We start from the raw sequence: 9,468 nt of genomic DNA, 5'->3' as shown, positions 1-9,468 counted from the left end.
CAAATCTTGTATTATCTACAAGAATTCAACTAGGTTCAACTATATCTCAGTGCTGAATCCTAAGTTGCTTCGAAGCCCGGATCTCCACGCTATCTAGTCCAGCCTCGTTCTCTTCTTGACCCTGATCCTATCCCACCTGTTGTCATGCACACATACAAACAAGACAACAGCCGGATAACTCCGGTGAGAATTATATTCTCAGTATAAATCATGTATACATGCAATCATAAAGACAATATAAAAGCATATAACAGATATTTCTAACATGTATTCAAATCAGAATATAAATCCATATCAAGAATAAATCCTATTCTAAACATGTACCATCATCAGAAACATAAATCAATATGTACCATATTCAGGAACATAATCAACATGAATCAATATAACTGTCAATTAGACTCATGACTCCACATTTTAGACTAGACTCAATCCTAGTCTAGGGATCCCGATTTCCAGAAGTTAGCATTCCCATATCGACCAACAGTAATAGAAAAGACTCCAGTTCTATCCACGTCGATAGGGTATCGATCACCAGTAATAGAAGAAGCTCTGATTCTATCCACATCGATATAGTATCGATCACCAGTAATAGAAGAAACTCGAATTCTATCCACATCGATATGATATCGATCATCAGTAATAGAAGAGTTACGTTCTATCCACATCGATACAATACCGATCACCAGTAATAGAAGAAGCCACATTTCTATCCACATCGATAGCCAATCATCCGGTGACAGACTTTGGCACTATCGCCAATACACTATCTTGTGACATCGTGCAATGTGCCCGTGGCGATCCCACCACTATCAGGCACTTCTGTCACAAGATTACTCGTCTAATACCTGCTGTCTATAAATCAAGAGAACAAGTACATCAATCAAATCAATACAATAAGGTAAAGTATGTGATTTAGGGAAACTCGAGCCAAACCTCACTCGAGTTGTGCAATCCCAACTCAACATTAATTTATACCTTTATCTTCTCGGTCCGACGAAGACGAAGTATTGAAGTCAACTCTGTCCATACCCAATCTGATAATGACAATCGAATAGATACAATATCAGTATATCACTCAGTTCAAAACCTGTTCTGATTAATACTCAAATCAAAACATAATCTGATCAATGCCAATCGACATATGATACCACGATACCATCTCAATCAATACCGAATCTGATCAATATCAATCAACTGATGTTTCGACGGCATAACAATACAGTCTCGATAACCCCGTCAATTCCAACACCACACATATAATACCAGAACTCATAATCACCATCGATATAACTCATAGTTTCAACGATATAAATCTGATATCGATTTTCAATCAAATTGACTCCAAAATTCATAACAATTCCATAATCAGTCCGTTTCTTAATCTGACTTCGATTCTATGATGTCTAACATGTCAAGAACATCATATATGACGTGTATTCAATTCCAACAACATCATAATTTCAGAACATGTCAAAACGTAATAAAACTTACGTCCAGTTGTAGCCTACGTTGATAGGAACTCGTTACTGTCCTTGGATTCAAAATCAGACGAACGGATTTCTCGTAAATCGAATTCTAAAATCAAGAAGTAAAACTTTCCCTCAATTCTCGATTTATCCTTATTAACGTTTGTATGTATATATATATATACATAACTCGTGCATGATAGAAACGTGGCATGTTCTTGTTCTGCATGACTCGCGCATATGCGCGACCCCAACCGGCGCATATGCGCGAGACCTACTGGTCTCGATGCGCTGCTTCACAACTGCTGGCGCATATGCGGCCTCAACTCCGCGCATATGCGCCAAAGGTTCTGTCTCAAAACTTTGGCTACAGGACTACTTGCATAGGCTTCGCAACTACTGGCGCATATGCGCGCCTCAATCCGGCGCATATGCGCCAAAGCTTCTGTTCCAAAACGTTGGCTTCTGGACTGCTCGCGCATATGCGCGCACCCAAGTCGCGCATATGCGCGAGACCTACTGTCTCGGCGTTTCGATACTCGCGCATATGCGCGCCCATCTCGGCGCATATGCGCCCAAGGTTCTGGACATTCCGCGCATGTGCGCGTTACACGCCACGCATGTGCGCGCTTACACGCCACGCATGTGCGCGAAGGCACCCTCGCACATGTGTTTCGCGTCTGTTCTCGTCTTTCCCGGTCCACTCCGTTCCGTCTATAATCACTTCAATTAATCAAGAAATCATCCCAGATTAATCTCATATTACGGTAAATATACCCAAATCATTTCCGATTACTGTAATCAAATTCTCGGCATTACATTTCTCCCCCTCTAAGATATGATTTCGTCCTCGAAATCACAGACAATCAATTCAGATAAGGAAGGAATGTATACTCAAGGTTACTTCAGAAAATTCATTCTATCAAACCATTTTGATAAAATTACTTGCAAATACTGGCTATTCAACATCCGTATATATCAATCAACAGCTCATATCAAATCAATATCATCCGCTGTTATCAAATTCAATCTCAGATATCATCGTAATATCATTCCCATTCAGCGGAAATCCGCAGTACTCACTGTACAATACCTCGACTAGAGCTATCTCGATACTCATCTAATAGCTATTATTGTACAATAATTCATAATGGAAGATCAAGATTAGAAGATGATGGCCTTGATGATTATGAAGGTCGAAGACATGTAAATATTGGAAGCTTATGTAATAGTTGCATTTGCATCCCATGCATTTCCCTAGGATTGGACCTAGGCCCGTGTTTAGCTCACACGGGCCATTAGTTTTGGGGCGATTGATCATCCTTGTTTTGTTTACTGTTTATAATATATGCATGATATGTTATAAATAATGAGTATGTGCGTTATTATTATGATAATAACAAAGTTCCATGAATCCGGCAAACATACGATCAAACATGGCGAGCTTTTAAATAAAATTAATGATGAGACCTTTCAAAATTAAAAACCCCCATTTTGAATAAGATTCAAAATTAATATCAAGCCCGAAAAGGGAAATTATAAAGTTGTTTATAATCTCCATGTCTTCCATCGACAATGGGTGCATGATGAACGCTACCGGTACTCGGGGCTCGGCTCATATTATTGGGGGGCTCTGGGTGCCGGAAAGCTGTGACATCCATTGACATGGTGATGTGAACTACGTGGAACTCCCATGATTTCAGCTCATATTATTGAGGAAACTCATGGCGACCGTCCATTAAGGTTCAACATCGATGGGTAAGGCTTGACACGTAAAGATGAACGACGTCATATTATTGGGTCCTAATCAAACGTGAGACAAAAGTTTACGTAGAGGGTTGCATGGAGATGCAATTGGAAACTACCTTTTAGGAATTGTGATTGACTATTATTCGGGATTATAATTCGCTAATTGGACCTTGCGTACCTACTGAGGAAAGGAGTTTCCCGTTTTCACTAGAGGGTAGTGAAAGATGTCAAAACAGTGGGAGTAAAAATTTATGAAGTAAAAGTCCATACTTCATATCTTACTAAATATTTTAAAATAGTCATTAACATTTATCTGTTTTACTTTTCAATACTTTTTGACAATGTCTTCGATTCGCAATCCGCTATCTGTAATACTCGACAAACACGTATTAACCAGACCTAATTACCTCACTTGGCTAAGAAACCTAAAAATTGTCTTGAATTCGGAAAGGATAGCGTATACACTTACTAAGTCGCCCCCTGTTGAGGCTCCGACTGACTGCACTCCTGAGGAATTGCAGACTTACAAGGAATGGTGTGACCATGACTTGAAAGCCAGGGTTATATGAAGGCTTCTATGAAAGATGAGAAGTCGGTTCTTTATGTGAGCTCTTCATCTGGTACGAAGACTGGTCCACCTGGGAAGGGAAAGAAGCGTTCTTTCCAACGTCCCAAGAAGAACGTGCCCTTGAAGAGGCAAGCTCCGAATCCCGTTGTGGCAGCCACACCAGTAAAGGCTGACAAGACTGCTGATATTTATCATCACTGCAAAAAGCCTGGACATTGGAGGCGTAACTGCAGAGATATCTTGCCCAGAAGAGTTTTGGAAACAGTATGTTCTGTATTGAAGTAAACATTTCAATTAACTCTACTTCTTGGGTATTGGATACCGCTGTGGCTCATATCTCTGTAATGATTTACAGATGATGGAAGAAGTAGAAGACTTAGAGAAGGTGAGACCTTCTTGAGGTTGGGCAATGGAGCAAGAGTTGCGGCCAAGGCCGTGGGAGATGTTTACTTATTGTTGAACAATGATTTTAAGTTGATTTTAAGCGATGTTTTGTTTGTACCTGATTTGGTGAAAAACATTGTTTCCATTTCTATGCTAGATAAAGATGGATATTCTTGTTTATTTAGCAAAGCTGTTTGCAACATTTACAAGAATGAATGTTTAATTGGTACTGGAGAACTTGAAAACGATTTCTATAACTTAAAATTGAAAGATATTCCACTAAACAATGTCCAAGCAATAACAACAACAAACAAGCAAAAACAAGATACTCTAAATTCGGCACAATTGTGGCATGCTCGATTAGGACATATTTCCCTAAGAAGGATGAACAAGTTAGTAGGAGTGGGCATGTTTGATATGTCTGATATTAATGCTCTCGACTTGTGAATCCTATCTAAAAGGAAAGATGACCAAAATTCCCTTTAAGGGCCATGTGGAGCGAGCCAAAGGGCTATTGGATTTGATCCATACCGATGTGTGCGGTCCGCTTAGCATCACCACTAAGCATGGACATGCCTACTTCATCACCTTTACCGATGACTTTTCGAGGTATGGGTATGTGTATTTGATGAAATATAAGTCTCAAGCCTTTGAAAGGTTCAAAGAATTCAGAAGTGAAGTAGAGAAACAGTTGGGACGAAGCATCAAGACACTTCGATCGGATTGAGGTGGTGAATATTTGAGTGCCGAGTTCCAAGAGTATCTTAGGGAGAATGAGATTCTCTCGCAGTGGACTCTGCCCGCTACACCGCAGTTGAATGGTGTTTCGGAGCGTCGTAACGGGACTTTGATGGACATGGTTCGGTCTATGATGGGGTTCACAGAGTTGCCGCCATCCTTTTGGGGATATGCGCTTGAGACAGCGGCACTGTTGTTGAACAATGTCCATTCAAAGGCAGTTGATAAGACACCATATGAGATATGGATGGGTAAGCCTCCCAAGTATTCTTATCTTAGAATATGTGTATGCCCTGCTTATGTGAAGCAGGTAGTGGGAGATAAATTGGATAGTCGATCCATTTTATGTTATTTTGTGGGATATCCAAGGAATTCTGTTGGATATTATTTCTATCATCCCCAAGAAACAAAGTTGTTTGTTTCTAGGAATGCAACCTTTTTGGAAAAGGAATTTCTATTGGATAGAAAAGGGGAGATGATAGAACTCGAAGAGGTTCGAGAGACACCCACAATTATAGAACCCACACCCGAAGAGCCAAGAGAGGAGATACAAGATCCTAGAAGATCCGAGAGAGTCTCGAGACCACCTATGAGGTATGGTCTGCTTCTTGAAGAGGGCCATGATGAGCCTAACCATGGATGTGATCCAAGGACCTTCAAGGAAGCGTTATCTGATGCCGATTCATCCAAATGGTTTGAAGCAATGGAATCTGAGATGAATTCCATGCATTCGAACCGAGTGTGGAATCTCGTGGATCCACCTGAGGGAATTGTTCCCATAGGGTGTAAATGGATTTACAAGAGAAAACTTGGGGCGAATGGGAAGGTATTGACCTTCAAGGCGCGATTGGTAGCAAAAGGATATACTCAAAGACAAGGAGTTGACTTTGAGGAAACCTTTTCTCCAGTTGCAATGTTCAAGTCCTTAAGGATATTGCTAGCCATAACTGCATGGTATGACTATGAGATATGGCAGATGGATGTCAAGACAACCTTTCTTAATGGGGATATTAAGGAAGAGATTTACATGTCTCAACCAGAAGGGTTTACATCCGTCGGAAGTGAGCATATGGTATGCAAACTTCAAAGATCTATTTATGGTCTAAAGCAGACATCTAGGAGTTGGAACCTTAGATTCGAGAGTACAATCAAAGAGTTTGGTTTTACTAAGAATCCTGAGGAACCCTATGTGTATAAGAAGGTCAGTGGGAGTGCTGTGACATTCCTGGTGCTTTATGTTGATGACATTCTACTCATTGGGAATGATGTAGGAATGTTGCAATCAACTAAAATAGGGTTAGCGAGTAAGTTCTCGATGCAGGACTTGGGTGAAGCATTTTGTATTGGGAATACAGATCTATAGAGATAGATCGAGAAGATTGCTTGGTCTCACCCAGTCCACATACATTGATATCATCGTGAAGCGTTCTCGATGGATGAGTCCAAGAGAGGACATCTACCAATGTGTCATGGCGTGTCCCTATCCAAGTCTATGTCTCGCAAGACTGATGCAGAGATAGAGGCAATGACACGCATTCCGTATGCATCTGCAATTGGTAGCATCATTATGGGATGATATCTACACGTCCTGACGTGGCTTTCGCACTAAGTGTAGTGAGTAGATATCAATCGAACTCTGGTCTTCCACATTGGAAAGCTGTGAAAGACATCCTCAAGTATTTGAGAAGGACCAATAAGTTGTTCTTGGTCTATGGGGTGGAGAACTGAAATTGAAAGGCTATACCGACTCTAGCTTCCAAAGCGATATCGATGACTCGAAATCAACCTCTGGATTCATTCATGCTCAATGGTGCTGCTGTCTCTTGGAAGAGTTCCAAACAAGACATACAGCGGATCCCACCACTGAGGCCAAATATATTGCTGCATCAGATGCAGCAAAGGAGGCTGTTTGGATAAAGAATTTCGTCCAAGAGTTGGACGTCGTTCCTATGGAGTTGCTTCTGTCCCGGTGTGTGTGACAACACGAGAGCTATAGCTCAAGCAAAGGAGCCAAGGTCTCATCAGAAGTCCAAACATGTATTGAGAAAGTACCACATCCTCCGAGAGATTGTGGAAAGAGGAGTAGTGTCGATTGACAAAGTCGGCTCCACAGATAATGTTGCTGATCTACTAACTAAGCCTTTACCTGGACCATTATTCGAGAAGAATCGCGAATTGATGGGTTTGAAGCATATGGGTAGTTGGCTCTAGTGCAAGTGGGAGATTGTTAGAGTAGGTGCACGTCGAGCCAAGTGTTGGCCAAGTTTCACAATGAAACTCTATGTATAAACAATTTTTATTTTAATAATATTTGAAATTATTGTTTTGGCACTTCTTTATCTGTATACCCATGCTAGTTGCATAGATAAAGTACTTGAATATACAAATAGTAGAAAGAATATGAGATGCTCATATGATGAGTATCATGAAACTCATATTTGGAATACTGTATATTCTAAACAGTTCCTAGTCGATTCAGCCGCCGCTAAGAAGGATATAGGCCGCTCGAGTTCGAGACTATTATCTGCGATGTGAGTACCATGTTTCATTGGTAGGGGACATTGTGATGTCCGAGCATGCAGATAGGTGCTCCTGGTAGAGTGCACTGAACAACCCTCCATAAAGGACTTTCCAAGTGGTTCTCACTTATCGAGTGGGTCATTGAGACTCTATGTGCTAGCATTACACTTTGACTTGTTTACCGACTCTCATGGGGTCATCAGGTGGCAAGGTTGGGTGTTTTGTCGAAACATATAGGAGTCGATGCATTGTAGTCGGGGATTCACCGCTTACCTTCGGGTATGGATATCCTATGTGATCTCATGTGCATGTAGTTTGAAATATCTGATCAGAGTATGGTGGTAATTAAGAAAGGGGTTTCTTAGATTACAACATCGATGCAACTACGACATGACACATAGTATCGATTCATTGACAACTCTCGATATACCAATGGTTGTCGAATCGGTCGGGATATATGAGTTGAAGGGACCGTACTGTACGCTAACCATAATTGAATGGTTCTTGCAGGCACTATTATTGATACCTAGGGAATCATGTAAGCGATGCTACTAGGCGTTTAATATGATTGGTTGGGTACTATCAGACTTGAGTTCTGACGTTCTTGTTATCAAGGAGTTGATAATTAAGAATGGAGCAATTGGGGTATGCTCGAATAAGGACATGTTTAGTCCGAATCACATGGAGATGTGAACCCACGGCTAGTTGTATCAATGAACCATTGAGGGCCACACAAGTGCTAGCTTTCTAGATCCCGTTGAGAAGTTAAAATAGTTCAATATGTTGAACGGCTTATAAAGGAGTTTATAAGCATAAATAATATAGAAGTATGACTTCTATAAGGAGAATGTAACTTTTAATTTGAGGAAGTGTTCCTAAATTAAAAGTTGGCCAAACAATAATGTATTTGAAAATTGTGATTTTCATAAACATTATTATGGACTAAATTAAATTAATTCAAGTGTTGAATTAATTAAACACTAGTGGACCTAGTAGAGTCCAAATAATTAAATTAATTCAAGTGTTGGATTAATTAAATAACATTGAGCCTTGTAGAGCCCAATTAGAAATAATTATTAAACTATGGACTTGATTAATATCAAGTAAAGTTTAAATGGACTCAAATATGTTTGGGATATTTAAATAAAAGTCCATGGACCTTGTAATTGTTATAAGCCCAAATAGAATTGCATGCATGGGAGATGAAAGGTTGGGAGACAACATTTTCAATGTCCAAGGCATGGCATGCTTTTGGGACAACATAACCTTTTTGCTAAACCAAGAAAAGTCTTCCTTTCATTCCATGAGCTTGAGTTGGCCGAAATTTTGGGGATACTCCTTCATTTTTCTCTCATTTTCTTCTTCAATTGTTGAGGAAAGAAAACACTTCTCAAAGAAAAATCCTTTTATTTTTCTAGTGCAAAATAAGAGGGGATCTAGCTTGCAAGTGGTGGGCCTAATTTTGAAGGAAGGAAGCTTGTAGATCTTCTTGCCATTCAAGAGCTAAGGTGTTTACACCTTAGTTGGAGCCATCATCAATCTCAAGAGATTGATAGGTATATTTTTCTTAACGCCCTATGTATGACATTTTGGTGTTTTATATTTGCTACACACTATAGGCTTAGGGTGCTCGGTTTTCTTGTTGAAAAACAAATTTTGAAACTTCGGTTGCGTATTGGGGCACCTTAATCGATCCCCTTTCACCAGCAATGATCGCAATACGGACGTGGCTTTCGCGGTTTGTTGTCAGATGTAGATTTTGCCGCAAAAGGATGGTTGGAGTCGGATGAGCACATCGCCGATGCCTCCGCAGGGGTCGAAGACGACAATGGTGATTCGCCCATCATCACTTTTTGTGAGGGCCCGTGCTCCTGATTAATTTTTAATTATCAAACAACCAGGATTTATTAGCGTAAACAGCGAAAACGAGTAAAAATTTTCCATTTGGGGCCTACAGAAATTTCGGCATGACCTTCCCGTAAATAGGACATAACAAAAAAATTCAAAACAACACAACAAAACCTTTATACTCGAAAATAA

The sequence above is a fragment of the Primulina tabacum genome, chromosome 5 (genome assembly GCF_025594145.1).
Source record: "Primulina tabacum isolate GXHZ01 chromosome 5, ASM2559414v2, whole genome shotgun sequence".
In the NCBI taxonomy this organism is placed as follows: Eukaryota; Viridiplantae; Streptophyta; class Magnoliopsida; order Lamiales; family Gesneriaceae; genus Primulina; species Primulina tabacum.
Note: the sequence above shows the minus strand (reverse complement) of the source record.